The sequence below is a fragment of the Ambystoma mexicanum genome, chromosome 14 (genome assembly GCF_040938575.1).
Source record: "Ambystoma mexicanum isolate Mex_15411 chromosome 14, UKY_AmexF1_1, whole genome shotgun sequence".
Classification (NCBI taxonomy): Eukaryota; Metazoa; Chordata; class Amphibia; order Caudata; family Ambystomatidae; genus Ambystoma; species Ambystoma mexicanum.
In genome coordinates, this window is record NC_090940.1 from 172398965 (window position 1) to 172414411 (window position 15447).

The 15447-nt window shown below is 47.8% G+C and overlaps 1 long non-coding RNA gene across 1 annotated transcript in view; it reads right to left on the reverse strand.

The window, feature by feature from the left end:
- Positions 1-3659: 3659 nt before the first annotated feature.
- The window catches only part of LOC138527263 (uncharacterized), a 44635-nt gene continuing 32847 nt past the window's right edge, over positions 3660-15447 (reverse strand). Inside the window, exon 3 of the long non-coding RNA XR_011283841.1 lies at positions 3660-3797. This is a non-coding gene — a long non-coding RNA (uncharacterized lncRNA). The remainder of the gene's footprint in view (positions 3798-15447) is intronic.

The window sequence follows — 15447 nt, forward strand, 5'->3', positions numbered from 1 at the left end:
ATGGCTCTTCCGCGTTTTCTTTACATACTGCAGAACGCTCCTCTGGCCATACCAGACTCGGAATTCGTCTGGGTAGATAGTCTCATCAGGGAACTGATATGGAAGGGGGGGCAACCCCGCATAGCACTAACCACGCTGCAGCGATCGATCTGGGAGGGGGGCATTGGAATCCCACATCTCAAGTCATACTACTGGGCCAGTCAACTCAACGTGGTCAATGACCTCCTCCATGGGGACCGTGACTTACCACATATTAGAGCAGAAGCACCCGTCAGGCAGGACACCCCACCACTTGCAACACTGTATCAGAGTGTATCCAGACCCCACGCACAGACGATGTCCTCCCACACCGCGACTGTCTGAAGGCAGCATATCGGCTGGGGGAACAAGATCACCACGGCACAACCACTATGGAACAACTACATGTTAACGGAGATGCGGAAGCTGCCCGCATGGCCCCGGTGGGTGAGGGCTGGGATAACCACGATAGGAGATATCTTAACAGATGGTTCCATTCTCTTGTTTGAAACACTTCAACGGGAACACGGTTTTCCGGTTGCAGAGCATTACCACTACACACAACTATCTCATGCACTCACCGGTCATAGGCAAGCACTCGCCGACGCCCCAGACTACACTCCCCTGGAACGCAACCTACTGCCACAACACATTCCCACTAAGGTGACAACCATTCTATATAAAGCTATTAATGCATTTGCCACCCCAGAGCTGACCGGCCTTAAAACCAGATGGGAACGGGATGTCGGGAACATCGAGCCTGAGGACTGGATCCAGGTTCTCATGCACCCACGCGAAATCTCGATAGACTCTAGAATAAGACTGGTACAGCTCAAAATACTCCACAGGGTATATTACCCTCGAGTGGCCCTATTTGGCTGGGGAAGGGCAACGGATCCCAATTGTCTGAAATGCAGGGGGAAGAGGGCACCTTCATCCATCTCCTCTGGGAGTGCCCCAAAATTAAGACCTTCTGGACACAATACTCACAAATTCTGGCAAGAGTACTGAGTCGCACAATAGCCTTTCGACCCGCAATAATGCTACTGGGGTCCCCAGATGAGAACACATTAAACAAGTGGGAGGGTATTCTTCTCTCCGTAGCAATGGGCCTGATAAAACGTGACATTGCACAGAAATGGGGAGCCCCAGAGTGCCGGACAGTGGCCCAATGGTCCAACGAAATGGATATCTGTGTGGCGAAAGAACTCAGAATATATACAGCACGGGGATGCCCGGCAAAGGCCAAAAGAATATGGGGTAAATGGGCAGAATATGACACATGAGATTGGTCAAGGGGGGGGAGAATAAGAGGCGCACAAACACAACCTGGAACACGGCTAAAAATACAATACTGGACAAGTGATGCACAGAGTGGCAAGAGATGAGCAGACCGACGATTGACCCGGCAAAGAAGGAGGGAGGGTGGGGGGGAAACTGTTGATGTGTTGTATGTTTGTTCAAAAACCATCAATAAAATATGTTATAAAAAAAAAATAGTTGAACAGTCTTTTTTCTAACACAAATGACAAAAAATGTCAGTTAAATTAGTGACTGTTTCAGGGATGGGGCTGAGAAACACCCAGGAAGAGACATTGGCCCTCATTAGGAGGTTGCCGGTAGTACCAGTGGCCTACCGGCAAACTCCATTTACCGTTTCCACCACCCGATATCCCGGTAATACCGGGCCATTACGGGTGGCTGTGGAACGGTACGTTCCCATTCCCATGGAGTCCTATAGGACATTGAAGCAACGGCACCGTTGTTAATGGTGCCGGTGCTTCAGTGATTTTTCTGCCGCTATGGGGCCTATTTGCCGTTGTTTCGGCACTTTTTTCCAGACTGGCATGCTCATAATGAGGGTCATTGGGCCTCCTTACGAGTTTGGAGGTAGCCATGCTGTTTTTAGCAGCATGGCTACCCCCAAACTCGGGTCCGGGTCCTGAAAAATGGGAATTACTGGGCAATTCTGACCTTTGCGGGCCCAGTAATTCCCATTGGCGGGACCGGGACCCAATACGTCCCCATTCCCGTTTGAGCCCCCATAGGGCTCAATGGGAATGGGGAGGATGCTAACAAAGGTCCTGTTAATAACGGGGCCGTTGTTAGCATCCTGTTCTGCTAGCGGGTGCCGCTCTGCATTCTGGTCTGACCAGGCGTACAGAGCGAGCAGAACTTGGAATGTTGCAGTGAGGTAACAAAGGCGCCGGTAGCACTACCGGCGACGTTGTTGCCTTACCGCAACACTCATAATGAGGCCCATTGAGTGGGAGCGAGGGGGTTTATAACTACTTTAAAGAAGCTTTGAATTAATGTGAGGAGAATAACTCTATGCTGGAAATCGCCTAGAAAGCCAGAGCGGCGAGACAAGTAAGGCGTTTTGAAATTGCAGCCTGCCGCATAGAGATCAGGATAATCCTAGCTGTGATGGCGGGGAAGCATGGACATTGAAGTAGAGAGGAAAGGGTTTTGAGGGACCTTTAGGAAAGACAAATAGGATGCAGATTAAAAATAGGAGTGTTGCTGGATTTTAATAAAAGAATGGGAGGAGAAAGACAGCAATGTGTGAAAGACAGATAATGTGGACGCAAAAGGAAGCGTATACAGACATTCAGGAAACTAAACAGAGTGGGAGAGCGGGTGAGTTAGTGAGTAATGTGGGGCACAGTAGCAGAGATAATTGTGCTGAGGCGCTATGTAGCCTAGGCTTCAAAAGGAACATACATTGGGTTTCCAGGGCAAACAGAAGGGATGTTTTTAGCAACAGGTCTGCTGGTTTGAAGGGTCCGTGGAATGCTTGGGAAAGAAAGAAGACAATTTCAGTCTGGAGAGGGAGGACAGACAGAAAGCAAGCGCGCCCAGGACTAGATGGTCAAAAAGACAGTCAGATGTTGAAAAAGAAATATCAGTAGAAAAGGTTGCAGACGAAGACACCATCCAGGCCTCACCAGTAAAGAAGAGAAACCTCAAACCCAAAAAGAAAATGTAGGGGATCAAGAAGAAATGCACAGAGTAGAGGCCCCAAAACAGAATGCTGAGTGAGGAAACTTAGTGGAAGATGGCCATGAAAATTATTTAGCAGAAGATCTCAAAATAGAGAAGGTAATTAGAAAGATAAAAAGAGAAGGTAGGGAAGAGCAGATAGTAAGCGAACGAGAGCACGAGGAGTGATAGATCCTCTTAGATTTAGAAAGGATAAGGGAGAATCCCAAAACATGGTTAATATCAAGTTTTTATAAAGGTCTCCATGCCGGGTCCTCCCGCTATGGATCACTTTACTAACAGCTGTATCATTACAAAATGTAATGTTCCTACATTTATTCAGCTCCAATGGATGAGTGGCTGAGTCAGTCTGGTCATGAGTCGATCTTACAAACTGCAAGTCAGATCCATGTGTCACGTGAGTGTCAGATCACTGAGCTTTATTCATGGACTTTGGATGAAAACATATTGGAAAGAGTATTTTTGATTTGGTGCTAACCTTTCAAAAAAAGTCAGACCTTTGGGCGGCTGCCTAAAATATAGATATATGGGCCTCTTAACCAAATGTATTTCGTTAGCATGCAAGATTGCAAATCGCATTGGCAAATCAAGAGTAAGTTGCCCCTTTTGTCAACTTTCTAAATTACGTACTTATATTCCACGGGTACCACGAGAGCTGAAGCACTGAGGTAAATCCCAGGAGCGCGGAGCAGGGGATGAGGGCGTACAGCATCTTCCAGGTCAGCTTCTCCATCGCGGCAGATGAGAGCGGCAATCAGGATGTTCTGCAAATGGCGCTGAAAAGGACAGAAAGAACATTAAGAACTGGGAAAGACTCTAGAAGTTGGCTCTGACTACATTCTCAGAGCAATCATATCTCGGGAGGATAGCTCAGGGGCAACAAGCTCAACTTGGAAGCAAGACGACGCGGAGCAGCACACAGGTTGCATGTTCTTAGAAACCTCTGAGTGTTAAGTGCATTATAAATAATCAATTACAATTCAAATTCATCTTGTTGGGAAGAGAATTGGTTTATCCAGAACTCCCTTTGCCACAAGCCTAGGTGTCAATGGATTACAAGCATTCTTTAATTACAGAGTGCAAATGCATGTGCCCAATTTTTAATTTCCTCCAAAAACTGACTCAGATGTGCAGAGCAGTGCAGATCTCTACGCCATGAACCGGTGGTTTGGGTCTCATTTGGGGGAATCGCAGCATGAAACGGGGTATTGCCGGTATATATTGTCGAGACAAGGCTCATGTTTTCCTTGCGCACTAGCAGAATGAGAATGTTTTACAGTGGGAATGTTGTCATGTATTGTTGAGATCAGCCTCATTACTTTCTATCGATGCAACCAACATGAAAAGGTGGCAGACCGAATGATCTGATTTGTGGAGAGCCTGTGTGAAAGCGGTGCAATGCTGGCATATATTGTTGAAACAGAACCGCAAGGTGTTTCTTAGGGGGTCAACCAGCATCAGGAAAGGTTGCAAAGTGCTCCTGTGTACTGTTGGAGTTTTCATGTGTTGCCCTTCAGAACCAAGTGTACATTCTATGGATAACTATCCAATTTTATATGATATGATATGATATGGTATTTGTAACGCGCCTATACACAGGTGTTTCAAGGCGCGACGAGGCAGGGAGGGGAGGAACAAGGGGAGACAGACAACGATCCTACTAGGCCAGGTGTCATTCAGATCGCGCAAGTGCAGGGGAGGGGGAAAAGTGCAAGGGGAATGGGAGGGGGGGAAGTGCAGTACAAGGTAAGTGGCGAAAAGTAATAAATAAATAGGGTCAGCTGGTGGCAAGTGCAAGATAAGTGCAGAACAAGTGCAAATGATGTAGCAAATTACATGATTCCAACCAATTTCTAAAAATGAATTGAAAGGGGGAAGAACCACCCAAAAACGTATTGGATTAGTTCAGGCTCGCTCGCTTGAATACATTCAGGGAAAACGTACATCCCTCCACTTTACAAACCCACCAGCGGCCACTGCACTGGATTTAGTTTTGATATCAGAGGGGGGGCTGGGAAGTCCAAGAAGACATCCATTAGGTATCGCTTCCTTCTATGACTACACTTTGGGAAAACATGAATCAGGAAGGGGCACTCCTGTGCAACTGAAGGGGAGGTTGCATGTCTCAGGGGCAACGTGTTTGTCTTGGAAGTAATGCAACACGGCGCAACCCAGGTTCGAATCCCGATCCCGTGCTAAGACACCACTTGCTGTGGTATTAAGCGCATTATAAATTAACAATTAAAAAAATTATATTAATGTTTTGGGGCACAATGGACTGGCCTAGAGGGGGGCTCTCGGCCCCTCAGAAACGGCTCTTATCTTGATACTCCTCTTATCCAAGGTCATGATGTGTATGCAACCTGGGATGAAACTTGTCCCGGCAGTGGACACAGAAATCATATACAGAGGCTCCAGCGGTGTTCCGTGCAATGTAATGCCCAGGGCAACGGAGCGTTTACGAGTTATCATAATAGAGACAATGCAGAGCGGCTTGTACTATCTTTTCCAGCACCCTAATTATTGCATACCATAGTTAGATGTGCTTGTGACTCAAATTTAGTTGCACTTTTAACGTGCTCCTTGCCTAACTATTGCATACCATATTTAGATGTGCTTGTGACCCAAATCTTGTTGCGCCTCTAACGCGCTCCCTGCCTAATTATTCCATACCATATATAGATGTGCTTGTGACTCAAATTTTGTTGCACCTTTAGCACGCTCCCTGACCAATTATTGCACACCATATCCAAACTAAGGCACTCTCCTTCAGTAGCAACTCCCACAAGCCAAGTCCAGTACTACCTCCCCCTAGCAGATAATCCTCAGCAAGACACCTAACAGGGATCAACGTAGACTACATGACATACTCAGCGGGACCTCACAATCGCCTCCCTGACCTAACATACAAACCAACAAACCATATGCGAATGGCACTTGTCCTTCCCAATTCTCGTGACATCCCTGCCTCACTCCCATATTCTCCCCAAGACTCAGCCCTTTCCCTGTCCTGTAGACTTGCACACTAGACCTATGACCATCATTGAACAGAATCTTCTGGACTCCACAGAACCGAAAAAAAACCCTCCACTCCAAGCCGAGTGGCACACACAACTCCATGCCTCCTCAACGTCAGAAATAAATAACTAGCCTCCCGCCACATCCAAACTATGAAGGGCACAGCAAAAAAGAACAAAGCAGGAAAGCTTACAACGAACCCACTGAACAATGGGCAACCATCCTCCTTATCCAGCATTAACGGCCCCCTTATCAACGCTAGATCCCTCCTGGCACACACACTCGACATAGCCAACCTCATCACCACCAATGACCTTGACTTTCTGGCAATCACAGAAACTTGGCTTCATACAGCTCCTGGTCCCATCCTCTCTTTAGCCATCCCTGAAGGATACACTATCCTTAGGAAAGATATAATAGGATCCAAAGGAGGAGGAGTTGCGCTCATTGCCAAAAACAATCTCCAGCTAAGAGCAATCACCAACCAAACCTTTCCATCAGGGGAACTGATCTCATTCAAACTCTCACTCTCAGCCACATCTACCCTCACCATCCACCTTATCTACAGACAGCCCAGTCCTCTGACATCATTTGAGGAAGATAGAGCGACCCTTCTCACTACCAACACCAAACCTTTATAAAAAATTATCATCGTGGGAGACTTCAATCTAGGCTTAAATGACGTGTCCGACTCCCAGGCTACCTCCATCGCCAATACCATAGAAGCACATGGCTTTACCTTCAGAATCACGAGCCGCACATATGACAAAGGACGTACTCTAAACTGGTTAGCTGACCTGAATTGTCTCACTGACATCCTAGCCAATACACCATGCCCGTGGTCAGAGTATAACATCATTCAGTTCAATACCAGATTCCCATCTAAGCCCAACATCCTACCACAACATACCCAAGCGGCGCACGCAAGAAGCCACAAGAACATCAGCCCTGACAACATGCTCCCCTTACTACTCCCTATCACTACCCATGAAAACACTACCTCTAACCCTACCTCCTTGGTAACGCTCAATAACCAAACCCTACAAAAAGCCATCGACAAAGTGGTCTCCCTAGGCCCTCGCAAATCAGAAGACAATCACCCATACCAACTCCTGGTTTACGGACAGCCTAAAGGACCTTTGATAGGCCAAAAGAACAGCAGAGAGCACCAGGAGAAAAAAAAAACCTCCCTCGAAAACAAATGCCTGTTCAATTCTGCAGATACTGAATACAAGGCAGCCACCATCTACTCGAAGGGTAACACTTACAGCAACAGAATCGAGAATGCCAACTCAGATACCAAAGAACTCTTCACCATACTACGGGAGCTTGAATCACCTGCCCCTACCCCAGACCACTGCATCAAGGAACTCCCCTGGTGCACTAATATCCAAAATGCCCTATCCAACAAAGGAGCTTCACTCCACAACAAAATCGAAGCCAAATCATCTAAGCTTGACCCCATCAACCTGCCACCTGACCTGTATCCCTCTTACAACAACTGTTACGCTCACCTGATATCCACCGGGGCGCCTGTATGCCCTGGTTGCCGGATTTCCCCCAGATGCACTCAATTCAGGAGGATGTCATCTATGGCAGGAGGGCCTGAAAACACAGGAGAACTGGGCTTAGGTTCAGATTTCGTTTCCTTCCACCCGCCCCTTGGACTCTACCTGAAGGCCCCCCCTCCTCACCTTGTTATGATGTCTGGCATGCTCTCCGTCCTGCTTTCTGCGCAGGGGCGCGTAGTTTCTGCGGGTTGAAGCGACCGAGTTAACTTCACTGATGCCAACCCATTCAAGTGTCTTTAAAGAGGTAAGTTCGATTATAGTAGTCTTTGAGGGCCTTTGCTTTCTTGCGGGCTATTGATGTCTTTCCCTGATTGTTTCCCCCTTAGGTATGCAGAGGTTTGCTGGGTGCGTTGCTTGGGTTCGGCTCATGCCGGGGTTTATGGACGCGGGTAGGTAGGTTCAGTGCGAAGTGCGGCGCGCTGTCTTTTTGGGCTAACCTGTATTCTTTATTCCTTTTCAGGTTACGATGGTCTTTCTGGGCGTGCGGTGTTTTCCGGAGCGGAATCGGCCAAGATATGCCCAGCCAGGTCAGGAGATTTTAGTGACTGCTGACCTTGCCATGAGTAACCTGTTTAACGTTGTCCCTTTTTCTCTCCTCCCCAGGTGCTTTGTTCCGGTGCGAGCGCGCTGTCCTGAAGATGCTGCCAACGGGATGGAAGACTGCGAGCAGCTGGGATCGAAGGATGGAAGACTGCAGGTAAGATGGAAGTGCTAATAATGTTCTTTTGTCTCCTCTGCAGGTCTGCGATTCCAGGAACGCCGGGTGCTGGTCTCTAAACATGGTGAGCATTACACTGCTGGCTGCAGAATAACGCGAAGCATGTTCTTTAGCTTGGTTGTGGTTTATATAGCCTACCCTGTAAAGTAGTCCAGGTAAAGTAGTCCGGGCTACCACACCCAAAACACTGCACCGCACAGTCTGGTTCTTAGGGACTAGTCTGTGTGGGTGCCTCCATGTTGGCTGCAGGCCTCCATATGAAAAGTAGTTCCTTCACGTCCCATTCCAAATATGAGCCTGGCGCCAAAGGCGCCAGGACTGACTCCAGGAGAGACTCCGGTGACAATGCAAGGCCCTTGGGGCCCCAAATGAACCCCGAGCCCTAACCCTACCTGGCATGTGACCATGCCAGTGGGGTTCTGGGTCACGGGTCGTGACAACAACCCTATCCCGAGATTTGAATTCACCCAATCTCCTCCGCTAAAACTCTAAAAATTATCAAAGGACTAAAGACATCTAGATGACAAGGTAACATCTGCCCGGCAACCCTCATCAAAGAGTGCACTGATAAACTTGCTCCGCTTATCAGAACCCTGATCAACAACTCCACCTCTAGCAATGTACCGGAAAACTTGAAAGAAGCATGGGTACTCCCCCTACTGAAAAAAACCTACCTTAGACCCCAACATCCCAACTAATTACTAACCAATTACTATGGTGCCATTTCTCCTGAACATTCTCAATAGAGTGGCGTACCTACAAATTCAAAAATACCTGGAAACCTACAACCCTTTAGGCCTCCGCCTATCATGCTTCCACCCAGGCCATCGGACAGAAACTGTCCTCTTCGACCTCAAGATCCAAATGGACCTAATCAAAGATAAAGGTGACCTGGCAATTCTCCTCCTCTAAGACCTGTCTGCAGCATTCAACCTAGTCAATCACAACAACCTTTGTCAACACCTGGAACACGCAGCCCATTTCTCAACCAGTGCTATAAAATGGGTCAAATCCTTCCTGGCAGACCACACCACTAGAGTATTCTCTCCCACGGCAGCAGCTCGACCGGTCTAAGTTACATGCAGAGTACCACAATATTCCTGTGTCTCCCACCACTCTTTACAATGTGTTCACCAAGCCTCTTTTTGACCTCCTCGACAAACTGGGTGTCACACATTGCAACTATGCTGATGATACCCAAATACTTTTACCCATCTCAGGAAACTTCGATACTGACACCAAATTCCTGAACAAGATCTACCTCACGATCCAAGCTTGGATGGCACAACATGAGCTTTGTCTGAACGATGAAAAAACCGAGCTTCTCATCATCGGCAACCCCCTAGACTAAACTCATTACTGCAATCCTACAAATCATTCAATATCGATGGTAACATCATCACAGTGGCCAAGGAGGTAAAAACATTAGGAGTTTATTTAGACTCATCATTATCCCTTACAAGACAAGTCGATGCCATTGCTTCATCAGCAGCCTACACTGCCAAATTGATCACAGCTAGCAGACCCTTTCTATCGACAGACAACTGCATCACCGTAGCCAGAGCACTCATCTTATTGCGAATTGACTACTGCAACTCATTCTTTGCAGGCTCAAACACGTGAAACATCAGGAAGTTGCAAATAACTCAAAATAATGCAATCCGAGCTGCCTTCAACATCCCCAAAAAGGATCACATCTCCTCAGCTAGGCGCAACCTCCACTGGCTACCAGTATGCGATCGCATTAAATTCAAAGTCCTCTCACTAACACACAAATGTTTGTCCAGCAGTGCCCCAACCTACCTCGCCAACCAAATCTCCAAAGCACAGACTAACAGGCCTACCCGATCAGCCTACTCACATCTCCTCACTATCCCCAGATTCAAACGGCAAAAAGCGGGAGGCTGCAGCTTCCCAGAGATTGCGGCCAAACAGTGGAATTCCATGCCGCTAGCACTCAGAGCAGACGTGCCGTTCTGGTCATTCTGCAAAGGTCTTAAAACCTGGCTCTTCGCCCAAGGCGGCCGCAGCACCACCAACCTGCCCTTGCTCAATAAAGTTACCACTCCGACCAGGGCACACACCATACTACACATAAGTAATGCAACTGTTTAGGGTAAATTTATATGTAAATAATGTACCTGCCTCATGAGCTGTGTGTAACCTATCTCAAGGATAAGCTCAGTGGTACGACTGTAACCCATTACCACAGCAAATTAACTTGTAACCATATTCTTAAGTTAAGCACCAAGATGCCCCAGGGCTTGGTGCGCTATACAAATGTACACATAAATAAATAAAATGGTACGAGTACCTGGACATCTAATAGCAGTGCCTGGCAAATGCCTAATACGTATACACAAGCCAAAACTGTTGGCTTTGCCAATGCTTGTTTTTAGCAGGAAATGAAGGACATGCATAGTGCTTATGGAGGTAGACCTTGTTACAGCATTTTTATTACACCAGTACCGAGTTTCCACCTCCAATTAAGCCGTTACATTTCAGAAAACCGCTTTGAAAAAATGAGTGCAACGTTTGATGGCAAGGCTTGATTAAAGTGAGCTGATAGAGTTCCCATGGGGATGTTTTCTGGGCTGGGGGGTGCAGGAACTGGGTGGAAATGGCCTTACGGTTTAGCATGGCAATAGGTAGTGAAAGGGTGGACAAACAACCAAACAAGACCAAAAAGGTTTGGGTCCCTCCTCATGTGCCATTTCTCCCTACATGTACTCTAATGCAACCGTTTTGGCTTATATGGTGTGCGAGCGCCGCCTAACAGCCCAAACTTAAAATGAGCAAAACAACTCTGCTAATTCACATTTGCTCCATCACAGAGACATTTGCCCAAACCACCTCTTGCACATTGATGTGCAATTATACAGGGGAAGGAAGCTTAGTCTTAGCTTCATCTGGAGGCTAGGCCCTTTGTGACCAGGAACCTCAGTCAAGAAACGGCTTCCATTTTTCACCAAATAGCCAGTCGTGGCGAATGTTCGACTTGGCACCCATGCAGGCGACAAAGGTTTCAGATAGAAAAGCCATGAGTGCAAGTGCATCACCCACCCATGCCAACAAGGAAGGACCCCCTGAAAAATAACCTCAGCCGGTTCATTTCAACACTGCTATGGATTATCTGAGCCAGAGGATGTTTCCAGCCACACCAGAAAGGAACATGTCCTTTAGCCCCTGGCAGGACAGTGCCTGCATACCAGCCAGAGTCCATATCGCTGGGGAGCGAGAGCTCTGAGGTCACTGGCAGGAGTAAAACTGCTTTTCAAGTACCCAGCTGTGCTGCAGGCAGACATAGTGACACTGAAAAGCGGTTTCAGGAATCGTCAGAAACTGGAAGGCTTCAGAATACATCACCCAGGCAGAACTGATCTCATGTATTCGTTGACACTGGTATGTCTTTTTTTGCAAGCCTTATAGGCTGAGTAGTGTGGGTTCACCTTGCTGCTCTTACCAGATCCCTACCTAATAATAAATTACAGACAACTTTGTGTGTATGGAACATTTGTAGGCCGTAGGCATTTTATTTTTCTTACAGAAAATCCATTATAACAAAACATTACATATACATATGCTTTTGGGCACATTGTGTCCAGTGCCGAAGCCGCTGAAGGCTCCTTCTGAGTCTTTGTTATCCCTGAGCCTTCGTTCCTGGGCACATGCTGCCTACGACGTTTCTTGGACTGTGTACCGAAAGAGTACTCGGCGTTCTTTCCTCTTGTTTTATTCCTTCTTTCCTTGGACCGTGTACCGAAAGAGCACTCGGCGTTCTTTTTTCCACTTTTGCACCATCTTGTACCATGTACCGAAGGAGTACTCGTCGTCCTGGCTCCTGCCTGCACACCCCCACCTCTTCCGTTTCATTTGCAGGGTGGGTTGGTTGGCAACGTTTTTCCTTTCCCTTTCTCCAGGTCCCAAGAGCCTACCCGAGAGAGGTGAGCTCTTACCTGGTTTGTGCCGTCTCTCCCTTTCCAGGCTTACTTATACCCCCCCCCCGGCCTTTTGATCCTTCCTGGGGGCGGCCGGGTTACCCCCTGACCTCCTGTTATATTTCGCGCCTACCCAGGTGCTGCTTCCTGCCCTTCCTGGGCCTTTGTTTCTTGTGGCGCCATTCGGACGCCCCTCCCTACGCTTCGCGCCGTTTTCCCCCCACCCCGCGCCTAAACTCCCAGACCCTCTATCGTTCTGCATTTCATGCGGCCCGGGGCCTGGGTCATAGGCTGAGTAGTGTGGGTTCACCTTGCTGCTCTTACCAGATCCCTACCTAATAATAAATTACAGACAACTTTGTGTGTATGGAAAATTTGTAGGCCATAGGCATTTTATTTTTCTTATAGAAAATCCATTATAACAAAACATTACATATACATATGCTTTTGGGCACATTGTGTCCAGTGCCGAAGCCGCTCAAGGCTCCTTCTGAGTCTTTGTTATCCCTGAGCCTTCGTTCCTGGGCACATGCCGCCACACCTGAGTGGGTGTCCTTTACACCCACTCAGGTCCCCCCCAAAAGGCCCCTGCCTACAGCCTCTTGCTCGGAGTGCCTAAAAAATGTTGTCGGTAAAACCCCCATCCCAACCTTTGATGGGCGCACTCCATCTTGGTGAAACATATCCGGGTTGCTCCGGTGTAAACTTATGTCTTGTGAAGTGTAGACCTGTACTCTTGCAGTACTCCTCTACTGATTTATTTCGCTATTTTCTCGCTGTCTCGATCGCATGTCTCTTTTGTGCCCCATGCCAGATCCTTCTAGGTATTATCTCTGACATAAAAATATCTGTTTTTCCACCAGCTGCGACCCAAGCTATGCAGTGACTCGCAGATCTCTCTTTGCAATTTGCCCCTGTCCGTGCTCGCCAGATCGTTCCCCCCTAAATGTATAACCATGTACTCGGGGGGTTCCCTGTAACCTATCAGGTCCGATAGCCTGTCGTGGATGTCCGCCCAGTGCATCCCCGGGAGGCCCCACCATGACGTGATTGTGTTCCTGAAATGTAGCCTTCATTCACCTCTTCCCGCCACCTGCCTGACCGGGTCACAAAAGAGTGCCCTATTATCCAGGCCGATTTGAAGGGTCCGACCTCTGTGGAAACGGGGGAGATAAATGTCATATCAGTTCCCCCCTTGTGTATCTCTTAAAATATTGTGATTTCCCTCCCCTGTTTGGTCTGTCTTGGATTACCTTAGTGTTATTGATATACCCTTGTCGCCCATACTGATATCTTTCCTTGCCAGCCCATCTCCTGCTATCGTATTCCTGGCCACCAGTTCCCCTATTCTGAAAGCCCCGTAGTACGCCAGCGCGAATGCTGCCCTGAACCGCGCAGTTTCGTATGTGCTGCTGCATATATTAGTTAGCACTTTCAGTAACATTATCAATTTCCCCAAAATCGACCGGCCTTCTGCCATCTGGCTTCTTCCCCTCTAGCTTTGCCCATCCCCTCATCGCATATTTTATCTTATCGCTGTCAGTCGGGTCCGGTATGCCCGCCACTTTTGCGGTATATGCCACCGCCGCCAGATGCGCTGCTGCCTAGTTTTTCTTTTTACCATTGGCCAATGCCCCTTCCAGGAATTCACCAATTCTTTCCGCTGTTATTTCATCCACCACTTTTACACCTGTTTCCAACAACACATTTTTTACCATCTTTCCGTTGATATTTTATCCACCACCTTTACCCTTGTTTCCAACAACACATCTTTTACCATCTTTCCGTTGATATTTTATCCGCCACTTTTACCCCTGTTTCCAACAACACATCTTTTACCATCTTTCCGTTGATATTTCATCCACCACTTTTACACCTGTTTCCAACAACCATCTTTTACCATCTTTGCGTACCGCTTACCCATCTTGTATGTCAGGGCATCCCTGGTCGGCCTGTCGCTGCCCCTTTCTATTTTCCCACTCTTTTTCCACCACTTTTGAGTCGACCTTGAGGCCAACCGTGCTTTCCTTTTTTCAACAACCCATCTTTTACCATCTTTCCGTTGATATTTTATCCACCACTTTTACACCTGTTTCCAACAACACATCTTTTACCATCTTTCCGTTGATATTTTATCCACCACTTTTACACCTGTTTCCAACAACACATCTTTTACCATCTTTGCGTACCTCTTACCCGTCTTGTATGTCAGGGCATTCCTGGTCAGCCTGTCGCTGCCCCTTTCTTTTTTCCCATTCTTTTCCCACCACTTTTTGAGTCGACCTTGAGGCCAACCCTGCTTTCCTTTCTAGTGCCTTCAACGGGACCCATGCCTTTCGTGGCGTGGGCGTCTTTTCCTTGTCGGCGTCCGATCTCTGCTCTCTGAATCTCTCCCACTGACCACGCGGGATTGCATCAGCCACCATAATTTCTTCTCCTGCGATATGCCTCGCCCTTATGCATGTATTTAACATCAGGCTTTCCAACGTGATTGCCCTCCTGAATTCCAACACTAACATGCATGATGCACTTCCCTTGTTTATCACATGCCCTAACGCCATGTTGACCGACCATACCGCCAACTCCTCATTGCCTAGCTCCTTCCCCCACGCACATAACGCGACCCATATCGGGAAGAGCTCTAGTAGCGTCATGTTCTTTGTCGATTCCGCCACCTGCCATGATTCTGGTCACTCCTCTGCACACCATTTTCTCCCCAGTATTGCTCCAGTAGCAACAAACCACCGGCTGCGTCAGTGTATAACACTCTTCTACCTTCCTCCTTCACTGGCGAGCGTCCTATCATTTTAACCCTAGAAGTTCACCAAGCCTTCAAGCCAGACTTCTAAGTCTCTCTTGATTCCTCCTCCTCGCCTGACCCTGTGGTGCCCTTTGGTAGCACCTCTTGTCTTCAGCTCGATCCTTCACTGGAACACTTTTCCCTGCGGTATGCCTCTCCCTACGAAGTTCAGTTTCCCCGCCCGTGCTTGTAACTCCTTCGCGGTTGCCTCGTTTCTCCCTCATAGCTCCTGTATTGTTTTGCTTAGCTCCGTCACTTTGTCCTCTGGGATCCGACACCTCCCCTTGTTTGAGTCGATCTCTATACCTAGAAGCTGGATCACCTGTGTTTGGCCCAGTCGTTTTCTCATCCGCTGTTGACTGGCAACAGGCGAAATGCTGA